The 23,206-nt window shown below is 46.2% G+C and overlaps 1 protein-coding gene and 1 long non-coding RNA gene across 3 annotated transcripts in view; one reads left to right on the forward strand and one right to left on the reverse strand.

The window, feature by feature from the left end:
• Nucleotides 1-9,889: 9,889 nt before the first annotated feature.
• Nucleotides 9,890-22,834, reverse strand: LOC138250531 (uncharacterized). 2 transcript variants are annotated; one of them, XR_011194975.1, is made up of 4 exons: nt 22,386-22,834; nt 13,005-13,103; nt 12,464-12,550; nt 9,890-10,357 (listed from the first exon to the last, which is right to left on the reverse strand). It is a non-coding gene; the product is annotated as an uncharacterized lncRNA (long non-coding RNA). The 2 variants fall into 2 exon arrangements; XR_011194974.1 differs by having other exon boundaries at nt 22,382-22,834.
• TRPC4 (transient receptor potential cation channel subfamily C member 4) overlaps nt 22,829-23,206 on the forward strand; it is a 1,361,777-nt gene continuing 1,361,399 nt past the window's right edge. The window contains exon 1 of the mRNA XM_069205494.1: nt 22,829-22,956. The gene's annotated coding sequence lies outside the window, so the exon portion shown is untranslated. The remainder of the gene's footprint in view (nt 22,957-23,206) is intronic.

The following is a 23,206-nucleotide window of genomic DNA, read 5'->3' on the forward strand; positions in this document are numbered from 1 at the left end:
CCAATGGTGGTGTTGTTGCCGCCATTGACAAGGTTATCTTTTGTCTCTCCACCCTTTTGTCACCCTGTCCTTATGGGCATTAGCATCATCTGGCGAAGGAGCAGAGGCACCGGCAATGGAGAGACCTGCATCCCACAGGGCCCAGGAGGGCAAATCCACCTTATGGTGAGGGCACCAGTGGGACGGAGGGCGAGGGGAGCACCACGGAGACTGGTGGGGACAGTTCTGACAGTGATACCTCCTCCGATGGAAGCTCCCTGATGGTGGTGGACCCCTCTGTGCCCACCCCAACTACAGGTACAGCTGCCACCCCCTGTACCAGCACTGCCCTCCCGGCAGCCCCTCAACGTGTTTCACGTGCCTGCTCGCCCAGAAGGGTGGGCATCTCCTTCGCTCCAGGCACCTGAGTCCCTGCCCCAGTTAGCCCTGCTGCTCTGAGTGAGGAGGCTTTTGACCTCCTGCGATCCATCTCTGTTGGGCAGTCAACCATAGTGAATGCCATCCGGGGGCTGGCAGCCCATTTGCAACAAACAAATGCATTCCTGGAGGGCATTCACTCTGGCATGGTGGCCCAACAGAGATCAATCCAGGCTCTGTCCTCCTCCCTGAAGGCAGCCATTGTCCCTTCTAGCCTCCTCCCTCCAACCTCCTCTGCCCAGTCCCATTCCCCTCAACCCCAACCTATCCCAAGCACACAGCAGACCAGCATGCACCCAGGACAACACACAGGAGTGGGTCAGGCAAACACAAGCACCCAACATCATCACACAGGCACTCACACAAACATCATCCAGATGCAGACATACCAACATCCACTGCCTCCACTGTGTCCCCCTCCTCCTCCTCGTCCACCTCCCTCGCAGTAGCATCTACACTCATACCTGTATGCACTACATCCTTATCCACTCCCACCATCACATCATGCCTGTCACTGCACGCCCCTCACTGGCAGTCACCACCCCCACATCCATGCACACTTCCCCTGTGTTCTCTCCCACGGTGCCTGTGCCCCTCCTCCTAAAGTACACAGACGCAAGCACTCTGTCACCCAACAGCCATCCACCTCACAACAGCATCTAGCCCATGCACCTTCACCCAAACACAGCAGACAGACACCTCCTACAACCACTTCCTCTTCATCCACTCCCAAACCTTCACCCTCTTCCCGCCCCAATGTCCCTAGGAAGCTTTTCCTCTCCACCCTTGACCTCTTCCCTACCACTCCCCCTGCGTCCTTCACGTCGGGCCAGGGTGATCAGAACCCAGGTGAGCGCCTCAGCCACCCAGTCCACGGCCACAGTAGTGTCGACAGCTACTGCAGGTGACAGAGGATCCTGGGAACCAGGCAGCAACACTGACAGGGTGCCTGTACCAGGTGCATCAAGGAAGGGTAAGGAGGCCCCACCAGCTGCAACTAGGAAGGGCAAGGGGGCACCACCAGCTGCAGGAGTGAAGAGCAAGGGGCAATCCCCAGCTGAAGACAGGAAGGGCAAGGGTCCTACACCAGCAGGCAGGAAGGACAGGAGGCCTGGTGCTGGAACTCATTTGGAGCCCCCACCACCAACCATGGGAGTTCAGCCATCCAAGGCTGCAGGGGATGGACTGAAGCCTCCCTTCACCACTGGCAGCACCACCACCAGTACTGCCACTAGCAGCAGCAGCCCCAGTGGACAGCCGTCCAAGGCTGTAGGGGAAGGGCTGGAGCCTCCCCCACCACTGCCAGCACTGCCACCAGCAGCAGCAGCCCCAGTGGGCAGCTGTCCGAGGCTGCAGGGGAAGGGCTAGAGACTTCCCCCAACACTGCCAGCAACGCTACCAGCACTGCCACCAGCAGCAGCAGCCCTAGTGGGCAGCCGCCCGAGGCTGCAAAGGAAGGGCTGGAGCCTCCCCCCACCACTACCAGCCCCAACACCAGCCCCGCCACTGCCACCACTGAGCAGCCGTCACCACTGGCGGACAGTGTGCAGTCCTGCCTCCATGGGCTGTTGGGCATCCTGGCCCCTGCAAATCCTATAGGTCTGAAACCCAGGTGAAGGACTGTGACTTTGCACTCACCAAGATCGGCATCACAGGGCACAATGGCCCCTCCAGAACCAGTGGAAGAAGCTATCCACTCACCCCATCCTTCCCAGGATGAAGCATACTGGGCAAAAGGTCCCTTTCAGAACCAGTGGAAGAAGCCATCCACTCACCCCATCTTCCCAGGATGAAGCACACTGGGCAAAAGGTCCCCTCCAGAACCAGTGGAAGAAGCCATCCACTAGAGAGACTGTGGCCTTGCACTCCCCAGGACAAAGCAGTGGGCAAACTACCCACTACAGAGACTGTGGCTTTGCACTCCCCAGGACCAAGCAGTGGGCAAACCACCCTCTAGAGAGACTGTGGCCTTGCACTCCCCAGGACCAAGCAGTGGGCAAACCATCCACTAGAGAGACTGTGGCCTTGCACTCCCCAGGACATCGCACAGGGCATGTAGCCCCCTCCAGGACCAGTGGTGTTGTACCATCTTCCGGCTGAGGTGCCCCCTCATTCCCCGTCCCACTGAGGTGACTGTGTATTTTCGACCTGATGCCCTTGCAGTGTTATCTCCGTGTTGTTGCAGGAGTGAGGTGGGGCCTTTGCCTATGTGTTGTGGCCCTGTGGCCCACGGACAGTGAGGACTGGGCAGTGTCCCTAAATTTGTAAATATGAATATACGTTTGTATTTTGATGCACTTATTCATGTTATTTAATCGTATTACACTCACTTTCTTCAAATCATTTTGTCCTTGCATTATTCCTGAGGGGTACAGGGGGATGTGTGATGTTTGTGCATCTGGTTGTGTGTATGGTTTTGGGGGTGGGGGTATTGCGTGTTGTGTGTGTGTGAATGTCACTCTCTTTCCCCCCCCTTCCCTTGTGTGCTATGCAGCAGTACTCACCGTGGTTGTCTCCACCGGCACTGGTGTTCGTAATGCAGGAAAATGTAGACGACCATGGGAAATATGTGCAACTCGGGCTCCATGGCATTGTGGTTGTTCCATGAGTCTCCGGAGGTGAGTCCTTTGACTTCTGTGTTCTGTTTACACCATGCTTTTGATGTTGTTGGTACCACCCCGGAAAAGGTGGTGGATAGGTGTGTCATAATAGTGTGGGCAGTACATTGTCTTTCATCTGGCTGTTGGTGGTTACCACTGTGGTGCTTTTTTCTACCGCCGTGGCGGTCGGTGTGTTAAGGTGGCTGTCTGTCTCAGCAGTTTCTGCTGCGGTCATAATTCCATTTTTATTACCTCTGGCCTGTTGGCAGTATTACCGCCGCTTTATCACCGACTGCCATGGTTGTAATGAGGGTCTAATCCATTCAAAGAGGAGCTAATGCAATTGGGAAAGCTCTAACCATGGATGTGGACAAATGGGGCCTAGTCAAATGCCTCACATAGATGCTGCTCCCTTTTAAGGTGTTCACATGGGAAGTTAGCAAGAAGGACAGTACGATGGGCCAAGCTATCCCTTTATTGAATCTGCTGTAGAAGCAGATAAAGAAGGTGTCTGAAAGGTTTGCATTCGGGGGTGCGCACGAAAACCCAAAAACGCATGCCTTGGTTAACAGCCTAAGCTATCGCTTGACTTGTAATGCAAGGCTGTAAAATGACATCATCTTATCAAAAGAGTACATCTGTGCCAACCTACTTGATCCACAACACAAATAATTCTTTCCGCTACCATTCCTTTTTCTGAAGGGGAAGTTTCACAATACAAGAGGTGGATTGTTGAGCAAGCAGGACAACAGGAAGAAGAACGTCTGGAACTTAGATTCTCGCTATGCAGTTCTGGGGTGCCATCTTCAACTTCCAGAGAGGGCAGTCTTGTCTCATATCCGCCAACCCCACCAACAAGAAAACTGGTGACAACAGCAACAACAACAAAAAACGGACCCAACCTCTGCATTGGCTTGATTTCAAGTGGCAGGTCTTAAGTCCATTGTAGAGGCAAAGGAAAACGTAGATGAGCAGGTGGCAGCACCAATGACCATTCAGAGGATGTTCCCAGAGTATCTGAATGACCTGAAAGAGGTATATGTGGATCAAACCCCATTTGCGTATTGGTATGGGAAGATAGGCCAACGGCCAGAGCTTAGTAGGCTGACAATAACATTTCTGGCTTGTCCTGTAGCCAGCATGTTTGCTGAACGTGTGTTCAGTCCAGCTGGTGCAGTTCTTACATTGAGAAAGACTAGTCTCTCACCTCAAAATGTGGAGAGATTGAACAAGAGCAAAATGATCCAACATTTTATACCACCTGATTACACCATTCCAAAAACACCACAGGAGGAGTCAGAGGATGATTGGTCAGAATCAAGTCTGTTAGCTGACCAACTTCTCGGAGAACCACCAGAGTTTGAGGATGAACTCTACTTCCTGGATTGAGTATGCCAGTGCCACCATAGAACTTTTTTATTTTTTTTCATTCATCTTCTTTTTCTCTTTCTTTCTTTGCAAAACAAAAATAAAAAAACATATATATGTGTCTATATATATATATATATATATATATATATATATATATATATATATATATATATATATATATGCTAGTAAAACATTATGTTTGTGTCGGATTTATGCTGATTTGATTTTATTGCACATTTAAGCCCAGATTGGAATTGAAACTGTGTGCAGTGAAGAAGCCCCCACATATCCTTCAGGACATTGAAGATGATGCTAGCCTCCGTCATATGCCATTGCCTATCCTTTTTTTTTTTTTTATCTCCTAGCAGGGCTGCCCTAGAAGTTCATTGAGTAAAAGACTAGCAGTGCCAATGCTTAATTCCAATGTGGGGATGCAGGAGGCTGGCCTGGCATATAGTGGGTACCTGATGGTACTTCCACCTTGTACCAGGTCCAGTTATCCCTTATTAGTAGATTATTAGTGTTCTAGCAACCCAGGCTGATAGAGGTAGCTATGGCAGAGCAGCTTAGGCTGAACTATGAGACATGCACAGTTCCTACTATACCACTCATATCAATTAGCACTATATCATAAGAAACACAATACTCAGAGTTACTAAAAATAAAGGTACTTTATTTTAGAGACAATATGACAAAAGTATCTCAGAGGATATACTCCCTTAGGAGGTAAGTAAAATACACAAAATATACACACAAACCAAAATCAGGTAAGTAAACAGTTAGAAAAGTAGTGCAAACACTGTAGAATACAATAGGATGAAATAGGACACAATAGGCCTAGGGGCTACACAAGCCATATACTCCAAAAGTGGAATGCGAACCACAAATGGACCCCAGGCCTAGTGTACTGTGTAGAGGGTCGTTGGGAGTGTAAGAAAACACTAAGGGTGTCCAAGATACCCCACCCCAAGACCCTGAAAAGTAGGAGTAAAGATACCCTACTACCCCAGAAAGACAGTACAGTAGGGGATTCTGCAAAGGGAACAACTGACTGTAAAGCACTGAAGACGGATTCCTGGACCTGAGGAACTGTAAAGGAAGGTGACCAAGTCCAAGAGTCACCAAGTGTTCAGGGGGGGCATGAGCCCACTAAACCCCGGATGAAGGTGCAAAAGGGCTGCCTCTGGGTGGAAGAAGCCAAAGATTCTTCAACAACAGAAGGTGCCAGGAACTTCTCCTTTGGTCAGAAGATGTCCCATGGCGAGCTGGAGGATGCAGAGTTGTTTTCACGCAGAAAGACTGCAAACAAGCCTTACTAGCTGCAAGAGTTGTGGTTGAAGATAATGGGTGCTGTCTTGCCCTAGGAAGGACCAGGAGGTCGCTCCTTGGAGGAAGAGACAGAGGGGGCGCTCAGCAATAGAGAGAGCCCATGCAGAAGCAGGCAGCACCCGCAGAAGCAATTGAACAGGCATTCAAGAAATCTGAGCACGGCGGTCATCTCAACACAACAAAAGATGGTCCCACGAAGGCGGTGGTCAACTCAGCGAGTTGAGCAATGCAGGACGGAGTGCTGGGGACTTGGGCTGTGCTGTGCATGAAGGAATCCTTGCAAAAGTGCACAGAAGCCCTAGCAGCTGCAGATCACGCAGTACACAGGATTACTGTCTGGCGTGGGAAGGCAAGGACTTACCTCCACCAAATTTGGCAGAAGTTTGCTGCCTGCGTTAGCAGGAGGAAGATTCCATCGACCCACAGGAGATTTCTTCTTGGCTTCCAGTGCAGGGTGAAGGCAGACAGCCCTCAAAGCATGCACCAGCAGGAAACAGTCGAGAAAGCCGGCAGGATTAGGCGCTACAATGTTGCTTCTAGTCATCTTGCTACTTTGTTGCGGTTTAGCAGGTGTCCTGGAGCAGTCAGTGGTGGTTCCTTGGCAGAAGTCAAAGAGGGAGATGCAGAGGAACTCTGGTGAGCTCTTGCATTCGTTATCTGAGGAGAAACCCACCGGGGAGAGACCCTAAAGAGCCCTCAGAGGAGGATTGGCAATCTAACCAGGTAAGCACCTATCAGGAGGGGTCTCTGACATCACCTGCTGGCACTGGCCACTCAGGGGCCTCCACTGTGCCCCCACACCTCTGCATTCAAGATGGCAGAGGTCTGGGACACACTGGAGGAGCTCTGGGCACCACCCCTGGGGTGGTGATGGACAGGGGAGTGGTCAATCCCCCTTTCCTTTGTCCAGTTTCACACTAGAGTAGGGGCTGGGGGCTCCCTGAACCGGTGTAAACTGGCTTATGCAAGGAGGGCACTATCTGTGCCCTTCAAAGCATTTCCAGAGGCTGGGGGAGGATACTCCTCCCCAGACCTTAACACCTATTTCCAAAGGGAGAGGGTGTAACACCCTCTCTCAGAGGAAATACTTTGTTCTGCCTTCCTGGGACTGGGCTGCCCAGACCCCCAGAGGGCAGAAACCTGTCTGAGGGTTGGCAGCAGCGGTAGCTGCAGAGAAAACCCCAGAGAGCTAGTTTGGCAGTACCGGGCGTTCATGCTGGAGCCCCTGGATGCATGGGATTAGCACCCCCATACCACATTTGGCATGGGGGGACAATTTCATGATCTTAGACATGTTACATGTCCATATTCGGAGTTACCATTGTGAAGCTACATACAGGTATTTACCTATATGTAGTGCACGTGTGTAATGGTGTCCCCGCACTCACAAAGTCTGGGGAAATTGCCCTGAACAATGCGGGGACACCTTGGCTAGTGCCAGGGTGCCCTCACACTTAGTAACTTTGCACCTAACCTTCACAAAGTGAGGGTTAGACATATAGATGACTTATAAGTTACTTAAGTGCAGTATAAAATGGCTGTGAAATAACGTGGACATTATTTCACTCGGGATGCAGTGGCAGTCCAGTGTAAGAATTGTCTGAGCTCCCTATGGGTGGCAAAAGAAATGCTGCAGCCCATAGGGACCTCCTGGAACCCCAATACCCTGGGTACCTAGGTACCATATACTAGGGAATTATAAGGGTGTTCCAGTGTGCCAATCAGAATTTGTGAAAATGGTCACTAGCCTGCAGTGACAATTTTTAAAGCAGAGAGAGCATAAACACTGAGGTTCTGGTTAGCAGAGCCTCAGTGATACAGTTGGGCACCACACAAGGAACATATATAGGTCACAAACTATGAGCACTGAGGTCCTGGCTAGCAGGGTCCCAGTGACACATATCAAACACACTGACAAATAGGGTTTCCACAGTAAAAACACCCAGACATATACTCACAACCAGGCCAGAAGTGGGGGTAGCAAGGCTAGAAGGAGGCTACCTTCCTACAGGGGATACCATCAAAGAGGAGATATTTTAACCACCGTACTTGGATTGGAAGAAGTAACTACTAAATAACTATTACACCAATGAGTGGTAAAATATTGATTGATCGTAAATTTGTGAGTGCAGACCGATCAATGCGGTGGCTGACAGTGAGAGAGGGAGTTCAACAAATTTGTAAACATGTTTCCAATTATTTGTTTGGGGGCTAATGGGTGATCATGTTTTCCTGAAAGTGATTGGCTTTTCAAAAGTAGTGATGTTTACCTGCAGGGTTTACTCCTTTTTTATGGTTCCTCAAACTAGACCTGCTACTTTAGTTACCAAGCACACATCTACACAAAACATATTCCAGTTCTGTTTCTCTATTTGTTCTTCAACAGCAGTGCACTTCACAGTTCTAACTTGCTTGGTTTGGGACTGGTACAGAGTTACTCTGAATCTGCAGGAGGAAGATGGAAGGACTCACGGCAGGACCACCTCAACAGCTAGAAAGGAGAAAGTTATTGACTTCAAAGTGAACCTATGATGATGGTGAAGACTCTGTAGCCTGGTACTCACTCAGCTCTGTGAACTGCGGAGAGGTGAGTTGATTTGGAAATTCTGCTGAGTATGTGTTTGCTGCATAGCTAGCTCAATGTGTAACTCCTCTCAGGTTCTTGCCCTGCCTTTGAGTCTTCTTGGTACTGTTCTGACTCTTTATGAAGCTTACCTTTACTCGATAATACAGCTACTGTTTTTAATACCCAGTCCTTCTCCTAGGCCTCTCCTGCACAAACAAAACTTGGAAAGGTCAAGACTCCAGCTTACCTACCGTACAGGTTCGGACAGGCACCTGATTGAAGGACATTCCAAAAGAATGGAGCTGCATCTCCCAATTTTGCAATACACTTTCATTTTCCTTTTAACAATCATAAGTTAAAACTGGGTGGATTACATTCAATCTTCCATATTTCAAAACTATAAGACATAACAGTTGGGATATGCTGTCTGGGGTCTCCCTGGGGCGGAAGGAATGTTGCCAATTAATTTACTGAACTGTGTAATACTTACTTATCCCTTTGTTTCCTTCCACAACAGATTGATGATGATGATGTGCTACTCAGTGCACCAACAAATATTGTTGTGGTTTCTTTTGCGTAATGTTTGTCTTTGCCACACATTTCCCCAAATCCCCTTTCCCATTCATTCACTGAGCCCCTAACCCTCTTCCCCCAGGCTTTGTGATTTATAGAGGAGTTTTCATCTAATTTTATACCATAAATGAATCACACACTTGCCGGGGGGAATTTGGTGAAAGCAACATAGATTCACTGAATGACCTTCCACCATCTATTACCAGAGCAATATTCCATACTGGCCCCATCGACATCTTAATTCACGCTGTGTGTGTGTGTTCTGTAAACGCATAACCATGTCCAAACACTCTTGAATCTGATCCCACTTCTCCTGACTCCATGATTTAATTTCCTACGCTTAGTTTTATAGCTCCCTACCATTGCTCAGAATACATTTATATTGCTAGATTTTATTATCATATGGTCTTCCTTGTTGTGTGTCTAATGCTGTCGTTGCAATAGTCTGGTCTCAGTCTTCCTAAAGGTATAACATTTGACCCACAAACTCATTGTTTTCTTCCAATCTAGTTGGCAGTGATGAGTAACCCTTTAATGAATCCTGTAGATGGAATTTGCATAGGTGGGAGTGGCACCTTCTGTGTTCCCTGTTAAAGTGCTAGCCTGCTACTACCACTCCTCCCACCCTCTTAAGAAAAAACCTGCAGTAAGAAGACTCCTTTGCATCATCTATTCAGGTACGAGAAGAACTTCAAACTGAAGTGAACTTGTTTAGTTAACAATTAACTTCTACTGAAGAAGATGTTGTCTCTGTGTACTGGGTTTCTGTACACAAAATAGGCAAGCGCAATCAACCCCAGTGGTCAATAGTAGTTGCAGAGGGCAATAGAGCAAGGGTCTAAGTGAATGACATACACTTTGTTTTAACAGATTATACTAAAAGACAGCAGTGCAAACTGAAAGTCTAAACATTTGAGACTCAAATGAAGTAAAAAAAAACTATCCCCTTTATTATTTACAAATAGACAACCCTCCCTCTCCACCCACAACCGTCCCACCCCTCTTCCCGAACAAATAGCTCCATCTCCAAAAAGTCAAACGAAAAGTCAATAGTCCAGCCCAACCCCCCTCCCCAACCTCTCCACCCACAAGTCAATCCCACCAAAATGGAAAAAAAATGTAGAAAGGGCTTTAAAAAGAGCACAGTCAATATGGGTCCGGAGCTGGTCGAGGTTGTGCTCAATGTTGGTGCGCCGTCTCACCATCTGGTCCATCCACTGCAGGATGCATCTGAGCAATACTCTGTTAGAGTGGAAGGGTGCAGCAGCAGGTACAGTCAGGCTCCCTGAAAGCTGGCTATGGTGTTGGCGGTGTTCTGGCCGGGAGGATGGGGGCTGGAATGCTTCTCTGCTGGGTACTGGGTCAGAGGCAGCTGTTTCAGCCTCTTCCTCCTCCAGAATCGCCAGGTGCTAATATTCTGCCTGAATGTTCCACAGCCTCTGCTGCCATAGATGGGCCACTATCTCCTGCCTGGTCGGTGGTGATCGTCAGGCAGGAGTAGCTATATCGAGAAAAAGAAGAATAAAAAAAGACTAATTTTCAACAATGCTCTGAACAAACACTTCTTCAAATAAGAGATAGTGGGTGGCACAGCAGCACTACATTGTTGGTCCCCCAGGGGCATTGGATTTTGATGTGATTATGATTAGGAGAGACACAGGGCCAGTATTTTGTTTACCTATACATGCCTCACATAAAAAGCACTGACTGTCTGGTAGAAAAGAATAAAGGCAGAATAAGACCAGATTATAAAAACAGAGAAATCATTTTTTTTCATTCAAAATCTTTTCTAGGTGATAAACAGACGCATTTAGTGGAAAAATAAAAAATAAGTTGCCTCTCATTATAATGAGTAAGGCATTATGCACTATGGAGTACAAGTTGTGACAAATAATTGGAGACGTGCTAGCCAATGCTTCAAGTACATTGCTATTGACTGCAGCTCGGGGAGCTGTAGCTGATAATTATCCATCTTTAATTCCAATGGCCCTGCTCTTCTCCATATGCCTTTCACTTAGTTTAGTCTTTACCCTGATTCCAAAGAGGCAGATGAATGAATAAGATATGTCACACATGTCATATATAAAATGCAGATATATTTACCCTGTCTGACGTAAGTAGACAGGCGGGGGAAACGATGCACTGCCTTTCAGGGAAAGAAATAGGGTATATAGATTGTATATGGCACATTTGGCACAGAGTATTCACTATGCCAAACTTGAAGTCAAATTAGCTACTCACTAGTCCCACTTTACTCACCAGTCTCGTCCATCATCAAAAATTATTTCCAACAAATTGGTTCACTGGGCAGTTAGAAAAGTAAATAAACTTGACTTACTCTACTGCATACTAAGGTAGATAGATTAGGCAGGTAGCATCAGATGATTTCCCGTTAAATTAAACTTCCACAGTAGCAGATGCCTTTTACCCAACTCCCTCCAACAGATGCATGCTCAGACTTTAACTGATTATCTGAACCCTGCATCCGCTAGGGGGAAAAGGGAATGGGAATAGAAAAAGAGAGAGCGCCTCCAGATCCAGTTCCAGTCTGTGTTTCCCACTTGAAGATAGGATATTCTGTGTGTGTCTCTATTAAAACCCTCCTATTTTCAGCAGCGCATTATTTTGAGGAACAGGGAAGAGAATCCTCAATGGAGGCCCCTTCCTCTCACCCCCATTGCTTTTGCTGGGCTGCCTCGTCCCCCCCCTTTGGTAGTAGGGCCCGTGGAGGTCTGGGGGGGCCCACCGAGATCGCGGGCCCCAGTAGGGACCCGTTACGCACAACAGAGAGGGTGCTGACTGCCCCTCTCCCCCACAAACTTAGTTTGGCCTCCATTGAATGCATAGGAGTGCCGGGGGCTCCTACCACGACCTTCCAGGCACTAGGAGTGCCTTGTTCCACCAAATAAGGTACTTTTGGGGACACTGGGAGGGTGGTATGCTCCAGGGTTATTTTTCTGATAATAGATATTCACTATATGTTCCTATTATGGGCATGTTAGGCTGATGTATGTTTACTTTCTCATGACTTCCCATATAATTTTGTAATGTTCCTGATATAGGCCCTAATATTGTCTATAACAAGTGCATACATTTATTTACTGTGATTCCTCACTACTGCTTATGTTGCAGAATCCTTAGTACTTACGTGTTCTAATGTGACAACAGTTTATTCTTACAGAGTATTAGTAACTTGTGTAATGTTCTGACAGCTGCTAAGGTAGCAGGGTATCACTGATGTGTAATGTTCGGTCTAATTATGTTTTGTGCAATACAGTTTATTTTTCCATAGCTCAGTGTTGTGTTTACTTTGTGGTGTATATCTTGCGTCACGTGTGTTGTGTGTTTTGTGCAAACGCTTTACATATTGCCTCCGGGTTAGGCCTGACTGCTCATGCCAAGCTACCAAGGGGGTGAGCAGGGGTTATCTTGGACATGTAACTCCCTTGCCCTGGCTAGAGTGGGTGGGTTCTGCCTGGCTTAGGTGCATACCCTAGCCAAACAGAAACCCCATTTCTAACAGGGGGGATTAATGAATCTGATCATGAAAACATCCTTGTAGCTATTGAGTAAGAGTAATTGTCAATAAGCAAACAATTGGACTTACCATTGCACGTCCCTGCCGCTGCGTTTCCCACTGCTCCATCTGCTCCTGCAGTGGTTGAACTCGAGCCGGCTCCACTAGTTGGTGCGGCTAGAAAAAAAATATACAGTTTTTAGATGCCAGGTACACCTCTCATTCTTAACTTTTTAAATAAAAAAAATGCAGCTACAATTGTTACAATTCGGTTAGCACTTCAGTATCTTCTGTCTAAAATATTACTCTGGGCATTTTGTTGGAATGTTAGAAAAACCAGGTAGTCAAGCCAACCAAAAGGTTTGCATAATAGAGGGGCAGAGCTATAGCCTATGATTGACGATGACTTGGAATCGTTGAAGAGCAATGAAGGGGTGGAATAGAAAATGGTCAATGAAAGACTGAAAAAAAAATACAGGGATAGTAAGAATTAAAAAACATGGAAGGTTGAATTGGAAAAAGGGGAGACGGTATAAAAAAAGAAAATAAGGCAACATTAAAAGTAGTTTAAAAGTGGGGAGAGGTAAAAGTTAGGGAAACAATAATATTAATATCAAATAATAGATCTTACTGGTATGAGAAGAGCCAACAGCATCAACGCTGGTGGTCGGCGCCTCTCCAGCTCCTGCCAGACCAGCCAGTGCAGTGCCCCTCCTCTTGTCCTTGGGTACTGATAGAACATTAGAAATAAAGAAGATAAATTAAATACATTTGTGGCGCCATTACTCTCCACAAAACCAATATATAACAGGCAAATGCAATAACACTGTACTTCAATCAGATCGCCTACGATACTATACTATTATGATCAACTATCGTTGAGTTGCCTATATTCCTAAAATCCCTATTCCAAATTTCCTTAACAAAAACTACATTTGGAATTAATGCATTGCAATGAATGATCTTGCATTCCATTCCCAATTCTCAAGCCCCTTGATGGACCAACTCAGTTACCATTTTTTGCAACACATACACACTTGCATCACTGCAAAATTGCGTGGAACTGTACGAGCTACATAAATTCACAGAGAATGCTAACTCACCAATATCACTAATTCACTTTTAGAGACAAGAGTACAGAAGAGTCTGGGTTGCAATGGCTTCTTAAATATTCAGCCAAAGCGAGTGCCTACCTATAAGTAAGATGATGTAGCACCGAGCACCTGCCTAGCTCTAACTGGATCACATCAATAAATTATTCTTAATGTAATCTAAACCTAACTTACCTCTGAGTGGCAGCCGCATGCTATTGAGAAAAAAATGTTAGCACTGTAGAACACATATATATACTCATCATGCCCAGGTCTTGACACCTAGTAGGTTGAGCAGGTCCGCCCAGTGTTGTGTCAGCTGCTGGGTGGTGCACTAGACCTGGGTGTTGACCCTGACCAGCTGGCGCACCCTAGCCCAGCACTGCCAATGCTCCTGCAGGAAATAACTGCTCCCATGCCTGCCAACTGCACGGAGGGGAGGTGGCACTGCACATAAAAAAACAGTGATGCCACCTCCTCCCCACTGAAGACTGGCTGAAGCTGCAACCCTTCACGGCTTTGACAGCAACGCTGCCCACAAAGCTGTTGCTCTGCTGTGCCATGGTACTTGGTACATGGTACTTGGTAGGGTACTGGAATAGGGTGAAGAAGAGAAGAAAAGAAACAGGAGGAAAAGGAAGAAATAATGGAAAAATAGACAAAAATACAAAAAGCATTTTAAAAAAACGATGTAAAACTAATCAGACACAAAAAGACACACTAATAGAATGAATAACAAAATAGGGTAGATCAAGACTAAGGGTGGAGCATTACAAATATTGGGGTCAGATTGAAAGTTGAAGGCCCAGCACCACAAACAGAGTGAAAAACAAGATGACTGCACCCATGTGAACTGCATAGTGCCGCTCATGCACGATTTTTAACACTAACAGGTACTTCGCATTGCGTTTGATGTCAAACACAACACGAACGGGCACGACAGAGAACTCAGACCACTCCCAGAACTCCATATAGTACGGTGGAGTTTTTTAGCCAGTTCGCGGAGTTGCGCTATGCAGAACACTTTGCACAGGCCTACTGAGGAGAAGGGAGCGCTATGTTGAGGGGAAACCGGTGGGGCTACCCAAAACAAGAATGTGTACACTAGTGCAAAAGGGTACATTAGGGGCCATCTATGTGCCATGGGTCCAGATGGACAAGTAAGGGTTGAGGGCCAAACTGCCGCCCCTGTTGGATGGGGCTGGGAAATGGATCTCATGCTTTGAGAAGAACACCACTGGCATAACCCTAGCCATAGGCAATGTTAAGAGCCTGCTGAGTAGCATTATTGGTGAGGAAACCAACACAGTCTTCAGACACTTCCGTATCCTAATGGTCAAGCTGACCAACTGCGAGTACGACGGAGCCACATTTAATTCATACAGGCACCGGATATGGATGGCCATGAGAGAAATATTCCTTGACTGCCCTGATGTAGGAGGGCTGATGGCTGAAACCACGAAATGGGGGAGACCATCACAGATTTTCTGGGGAGGATGAGAGAATGGTGGGGACAAGAGACAGGCCAACCATGGACCGATACAAGCCCTCAGGTTTTCTTCTTCTATAATGACCTCAAAAAGGGACTGTCCGCCAATATACAAAGTGGTTTGGACAGAATAGTAGGGCTGGACACAAAGCCCTGGTGGGAGATACAAGCACACATATTGCAATTCCACAAAAGAAAACAAGAAAAAGAAAAGGAAAAACAGGATCAGGCCCAGAGGGGCAGCTCTGTGCTTATCTAAAATAAGCTGAGAAAGACCATCTTCAAGGAGGCTACGTTGGCTGCAAGCATACAAATGGCACTGGTCATGAAAGGCACCCCACCACACAACACCAGAGAGCTCCAAGGGAACTACAATGACAGATGACAGAGTGCTTGGCAGCATCCAAACTCTATGCAATGCTCTTATTTTAGGAAACTCTGCCACTTGTCCGGTATGTGTTGCCTAAAGGCACACCTTAGGCAAATGGCAATGGGCTGAAGCCAGGCCCCACAACATTCCCACCCGCAAAATCAAGTTCAAGGAAATCTGAGTACACCTTATGTTCAGCTACAAGGAAACGAGTCTACTGCCACACCACCACAGCAGGGGTCAGGTAAATGGACTAATACATGGCATAAGCAGCTGCAGATAGGGAACGCAGCCTAACAAGGATTGGGGCCACATCCATGATAGGGAGGGGTAGGCGTTTGGGGAGACAACACCTTCACACAGGCACAGAACCTGAATGTGCAGTAAACATTAGTACCCACTAATGCATGCATGAGCTTCACACACACCTTAAAATTCACTGAGGTAAGACTGCAAGGAAGAAAGAGGGAGTAGTAGGGATCTAAAACCTTGATTTGAAATTGGGTGTCCTTGCTAAAGTCCCCCATTAAGGATCGTGTGAGGCTGTTGATCGGATATTATCAGCAAAGTGGGAGATTTTTGGTGCCCACCAGAGCCCTGGCTCCCTATTTTGCTGATTCCTCAGGGCGGGGCTAACTAACCAGATATAGTGAAAATAGGTAGGTTTGACCACTGACTTTCTGTTTCACCACTGTGCATATTAGTTGTTCAAGGTTCACCAGTTGCAGGTTACATTTTGTATTCAGTTTAGCTGCCTATTGGCTTTATCGTGGCATTAGACATTGCAGTTGAGACATTGCAGATGAGCTGTGTTTTTCCATATGGTAAACTAAGCTTGTGTTCTTCGTATTTTCTCTTACCGAACACGACAGAATGAGAAGGAAGCACATAATTTTTGTTTTTCTTCAGTGCAGAGAACAGGTTGGCCTTGGAAGGGAAGCCTTGAAAGGTTGGCCAATTTGCAACGTTTTTCTTCCAACTCTGACCTACAGTAGCCAGTATGGTTGACTATTTCCATCTGAGAGGGGAGGGCCTTTCAGAAGGCTTTTTCCATGATTGTTTAAGCTATAAAAAAGGTGGCCCTGGTCAGTAGCGAGGGGAATTTCCGAGACGTCAGTCAGGATTGGACGTCAAATGCCTGACACAGACACTTGTCCCGTGGGGGTGGATATCTCTTTCTCGCAGTTGAACAGGGGTCATCAACTTGCTGGTATAAGAAAGATGAAGAGCTTGGCAGGCCCTACGGTGATAAATTTGTACCTTACCCTTTGTTTTGCAATTATGCTATAATATAATCACATATATTTGCTGTGTACCTTGCAGTTGAGAATCACTTTGATATATTTTCCTTTCATTGCTGTGACTATTTTTAAACGTGTGCCTTCGACCTACTAATCTCCTTCATTTTTTAGGAACCTTGTGGTGGAATGAAAATAAATGTCTTCTTTAAACTAAGAAGTGCATTCAAGAGATTTTTGTCAGCTCGGTCATTAGTGAAAACAAAACACCACAACCCTAGTGGAGGGGAGTTCCACAGGGGGCAGGGCGCCACTCTGACTGCCTCATAAAAGCAGGCACCCCAGGTCCTCAATCCTACAGGTAAATGGGACGGGACCCGGATACAAGGTCAAAAGGTTCCTATTCCCGTGCCCACAGTCAGGACCAAAGGTGTTAGGTCCCAAACAGCAAGAGAGTCTCCATAATCCTCCAACTAAGTGGGGATCCCTATTCTAGTTTCAAAATAAGCGATCCTTCAGTGTCGGAACCCAGGCTTTCCGTGAAGTTGGGGTAGAGAAAAAAACATATTGCTCATAGTGCACACGCAAGCCAACAGAAACACACGGCATAGCATCGAGCCAGCTCAGATGGTAGTTCATTAAGACATCTAGCCACCCCAGTCCATTACCATGACCTGGGCAACATCCGATGAGTTCCCCTCCTTGCTCCAGACTCTCCATACACAATGTCTCTCACCTCCTTCTTGACCCCAGGACTTCCCCATGGCAGCCGGAAAACCATGAGCCAAAAAAGGATATGTTCTGAGGGAGAGGGTGGTGCCAGCGAAGGGAACCCAAAACACCCATCGCAGACACAAGCAGAGTAGCGTCCAAGAGTAAGCTTGTCCCTGTGGGAAGGTTAATGATAGGGTGACAAACAAGGCCTCAAATGACGATCCCAACTTCGGACACCACCAAAGTACAGACATGAGGGGGCTACAGAGCAACTCACTGATCCCTGCCATGAAATAACAGTAAAGATCAAGAGGTCTGGAAAAATGCCCAAGAGCCCAACAAAGGATCTCAAAACTAGCCTGAGGGAACCATCGAGAAAAAGGCATAATCAAGACACCTGGTGCAACTTGGGAGGGTCACATAGCATGCCGTGTGCTGGGAACAGAGAGGTGCCTGCACGACCTCAGGGATGTTGGAATCACCAAATCTGCGCTCCTCTTTCACATACTCCTCACACGTACAAGTCAGATACACCGCCCCACTCCAATGATACCCCCATGTGTACACCAGGGCACCGAAGGGCTGGCGGCACCAGCAGATCACCAGTTAATGTTAGAAACTACCAGATCTCCCCTTAATACAAACCTCTCCAAAATAACATTTGGTCAGGTACAGAATAAAGGGGAAGGAGACCCAAAGACATGTAGAGAAAAAAAAGAGAGAGAATGGCGTACAAAAATAAAATGTCTATAAAAATAGTAATATTTTCCTCCAAAACCAGGCATCTTGATTGAGACCACCCTCTGGTGCCTCACCAAGAGTATCGGAAAAGCTGAAATGTTCACAGATTAATTTGGCAAAATGCAATGTTCTCTTCTCTTATAACATGCTGTCTAACAGGTTTGCAGTAGAGCTGCTAAAAAGTGCACCACCTCTACAGTAGACTAACGCCCTCTCAGCGGCTGCACCAGCACACCCAGCAGGAACGGGAACAAACAACTTTTTTGCCACATAACTCCTTCATTAAGAGCCACAACAAATCCTTAGGACTTTCTGCATCCACAACCGGGACTGGATCCTGTACAACAACTTTCCCCAACCATTTTTTAAACTTTCCCTAGCAGTTTTTCATGACGAAGACAAGTCGTCTCATTACAAAGGAGATCACGGTGATCTCTTTATTGGAACCACTTCAAAACCCAAGATCTTTCCTAAGTTTTGTACAATCATGTATTTTTACCTTCTCATTGTGATAGAGACACTGCAGCATCGTTGTATCTCCAAAGAGCAGTCCAGTCTAATGGAGTCTATTCAGAAATTGTCACCTCTTTTGCACAGGGACCTCTCAAAAGTCACTTTTAATTGCAAGGCACCCACCACCACCACCCCATATGCACTACATAGTGCACTTTTACACAACAAGTGGTGTCAGTATATGACCGCCGTGGGCTCTAAGACATCAGGCTGGTCATTTTATGTGTGCTCACTGATACCACATGCAGAAGATGCAGATAGATTTTACGTATCCCAAGAAGTGGCCCCTGAGAATCCAAAATGCCTTCTTCATCTGTGCCTGTGTGGAAATAGGGCAAAGTTGCAACTGAGTAGAGTAGAGCCCCATAGGGTAGTGGTGAAGCTAACCCACTATGAGACCAATCCTACAGCACTGTACCTTTTTACCGAGACTAGTGACATCCAAACTGAGCTATGCAGGATGTGCAGGAGGGGAGCACTGTTTGGCCCTAAGTCTTTTAGGAGAAGAGATTCCTGGAAGTAATTAAACTACCTAGTCAGTGCAGAAACACTACAGCTTCCATCTGTGGTCTTAGGGTGGCCCTTAGCATGTCTCAGGCTGTTTTCCTCAATAACAAATGGACCCCGGACATGGAGTTTTAGTGCAGCGCCATCCATCTTGATGTTATGAAAGGAAATGTGTCTCAAAGGGGAGGGTTAACCAATAGCACATATACCCAATTTCAGAAGATCTGGGACAATGCGTTAGACAGGTACACATGGATAGAAGGGAAGGGGCAACCTCTAATTGTATGGAAACTCACAATGTACTCCTTATGTTTCAGAGGCAAAGGAAACATCCCGCTGGGCATGAACAAGCATTGTTACACAATACTGCCCATCCCGGACATACAGTGAGACACCTCCATGCAGATGGACACCTATTGGCAATGCAGCAAGTTTGCTTACAACCAGCTTGTCCATGGATAGTGCAGCCACAGCTACCTAATTATGAACCACACCCCAACCCTGGTCATCCCTGGGGAAGATCTGTCTGGACTGTATCAACACCCACTGAGTAAGAAAACAACATTGTTGCATCAGGCTCGAAAGATAAGACATGCTGACTATTGTGGCTGTACAAGGGCATTCCCAAGGACTTCAGACTGTTCCCTAACGCCCAAGTATCGGCATGAGGGTGCATACACCTTTTTACCTTGCAGACAAAAACTGATGCCCGCTGGTTGCACCTAACCCGGTGGGAAATGCTTTAAATTATAAGCAATACTTAGCATGGCCTTAATGCAATAAAGGAAGAACTTAGAGCTGCCCGCCTCATGATGATATAACATCAGTAAGTCTCTTACTTCATGACCACAATGGAGGGTGGGGTGTGTGCCAAGATTGGTGCCTCTTGCTGCACTTTCATGCCTGGCAATGACTTGGAAACTGGAACTTTAACACTTGCCATTCAAGCACTGCACCAACTGCAGAAGGACATGCACGAAGAAGGAATTGCCACTAAGCAGGAGTGGTTCTCCAACTGGTACTCCTGGCTCCCTCAATGGCTAACCAGTTTGTGCACATCATTGTTGCCTGTTTTCATTGTGTTAATCTTTTTCTATGGTTTCCTATAATTGGGGCTTTTGTGCTGTAAAAACTCAGTCACCAAATTGGGTGGAGTACAGGTAGCGAAGGAGGTGGGACAACAGGGAACAGACACTGTGACTGTCATAAATGTGCGGATCCGAAAATGTAGTTGAAGGTTCAACTACAGGAGGGAATGTTGATGTGTACCAAATAAGGTATCGTTGATTATGAACAATACATTTTCATACTCAAATGAAATTACATCACCACTGTTAGATTACCCCATTGCGAACTCTCCATTGACCCCAGCGTGACGGTATTTGGCCAGGCAGGCTCTGCCACCTAGGTCTAAAGGTTAATAACTGAAAGGTCACAGATGGGATTACATTTGGCCAACAGCCAAACTTGCACACAGGACAATTTAGATTAGGGTCCCACAGATAGGCGGCTACACTACAATAGTCCCAGGATATTGGCCCCGATAAAACAGACATGTGCAGAGGGACACGGGCAATCCAAAACACCAAAAGGTTAGATGCCTCAAATAGTTAGGTACACCTAGCGAATCAGGATGTAACACACACAGCACACAAGGTGACCAAGCGCCCCTCAGGCCAGACATCGGGCAAGTACTTGTTGGCCCACATTGTGTTTATGCCAGGTCGAGGCCCACTTGCCTTCTCTCTCTGGAATTTATATTCATGACTCCATGACAACTGTTCCCATTTTTTAGTGTTATTGTCCTCGAGAATGGTATAAAATGTGTTCCAAACTGATGACCTCTGAAAGAGTCCTCAGACCAGATTCTGTAACTGCTCTCCTGGCCATAATGTTTGATTAAACAAACCTTTTCCTGCTCTGCCAGATGATTCTTCTCTTTTGTTTTTTAAGGTAAAATGTAATTTTGGGCAACACATGGATGACCAAAGCCAAATCCATGGGTGTAGATATGTCCTGAATTACTGAACAGGGCAGACAGAAACTCCTAAGAAGACCTGCCACATAGCCCTTCACATTACCAAATCCACTCTAAGGATCCTGATAGGCACAAATACCAGACTCCTATGACTTCAGATTAGAGAAAGGGAGATCCAATTTAAAAACCCACAAAAGGATTTGTAGGCCTGACTGAAAACCAAATTCCAAGGGGGGGAATACATTATCAGAACAGTGTTCTGGAAAGCTCACGAGTGCATGGAATGTGAGTTCAAGCTGGAAAGGTGATGAGTCCCCTGAACAATCTCATTAAAAGTAAAACAATGAAGAACCAAACAATAAGGTTCTATTTTATGGATTGGACACTACTGATCTCTTAGTGTAAACCTATTGCTTTTCCAATGCCTTTCAGCGATGTTGTACAGCAATGGAAAGATATTGTACAGCTCGCCCAAAAGTAAAACAAAAAAAGCCAAAAGGGCGTGATGGAGCTGCTGCAGTTGTTATCTTTTTGTGTGCACATGCATGCTACATTATGAATGTGTGCATAGCTACGAAATGGCAGAGGCCATGTTTTTACTGATCGGATATGGATTAGTAAGTAAAACAGAAGGCAAAGAAGTAGTACAAAAGTGAAATGCAAAAGTGTTTCTTTTATTTTGAATTTAGAGGGCAGAGAGCAATTTGCCGACTGGTTTTTCCTTTAAAAATATAAATTAAATAAAAAAAGGTGATAGGAATGGGGCAATGGAGAAGCAGGTGGTGGAAGCCACTGAGGGTGAATGGGCATGTGGGAGGGAAAAAGCAGCACAGCAGGGAGAGCAATGCAGCACAGGAGGAGCACAAGACCTAGAAAGCAGCAGGGGGTGTATGGGAGGGAGGACGTTTAGCATGGGAGAAGCACATGTGCGAGATATTGTGGGGGGAAAGCACACAAGGGAAAGAGCTGAAAAACAAATGCAATCTCATAGTGCGCTTAAGCAAAAAGAAAACCGTAAATCCTTAAAAGTGAGCAGCAGAAAAGATAGAAACCAGGCAATAAGAAAAAATGGTAAAGAGACCATACTACGGGAGCAACGAATACAGAATGGACAAGCACAAACAAGAAAAGCTATGAAAACATAAGAAAGAATATGAGAGGCTATAAACCCAACCAATGCTAAGCAAACTGTAAGCCCCTGCAAGTTCGTGGTAAACACACAATAGTTGTTTGCATTCAGACAACTTGCGCTGTCTGGTAGGCTTCACCTAAAAATAATACAGCCTGAAAATTATACTCGAAAATACCCTACAAGCAAGGATAAACATTCCAGGTCAATACTGAGTAAGGTGGTTTAGTGCACTCACCTACCCATTCGCAGGTATCCGTGTTGCCTTTAGGATTACACAGACCCTTGAAGTCGACGTGCTCTTTGCAAATGTAAAGTTAAATGTTATGTGGCTGGATTGCAGCCAGGAATCAAGTACTTTGCAAATGAAGTACAAACAATTATCTGCTTACAAATTTATAATGTGTGGGTGGAGAAATGAAAACAGAGATCTTGAATTAAGGATATTTCTAAAACCACGTCATGGGGCTGTCGAATGTGAGCTTTAGTATTTTAACTCCTGTGCCCTCCATCAGCAGCGAGGAGCAGCTTGTATTTCCAGGATCCCAGGCGCTCTCTTCACTTGATTGTTTCTGAACGCATCAAGACAATGGCCCATTTAGACTGTGAATAATGCCTAAAAGCACGAGTCATTATTGCGGTTTGTGAACGACCATCATTAAGTTGCTCCACCCCAAGAGGAGGGTGTGTAAGCGGTCATACCCCACCCCGGTGCTAATCACTAGAAGGGTGTAGCATTCCTTCAAGCAACGAGGAAGAAATAGAGCTCTTTGAAGAAAAGTCCCGTGGATCGCGCGAATTGTGGCAGTTCAGGTATAGTTATTATTTATGTTATGCATTACTCACTTTGTGCAAAGTAGTAGCATTGGTGCGCCTTCTGGAATTTGCAGCTTTGCGTTTTTTTTTTATGTGTGTAAAAAGCAAAAACAACAAGAAAACGGAGATGGACCTGTATCCAGCACGCTTGATTCTTAAGGTCGTGTTCGAAACGATGGCCTGCTTGCTACATATTATCTGCAGCACACAGTTAAAGTATAATACATAGTTAAAGTATAATTCCTCC

This window comes from Pleurodeles waltl, chromosome 8 (assembly GCF_031143425.1).
Source record: "Pleurodeles waltl isolate 20211129_DDA chromosome 8, aPleWal1.hap1.20221129, whole genome shotgun sequence".
Classification (NCBI taxonomy): domain Eukaryota; kingdom Metazoa; phylum Chordata; class Amphibia; order Caudata; family Salamandridae; genus Pleurodeles; species Pleurodeles waltl.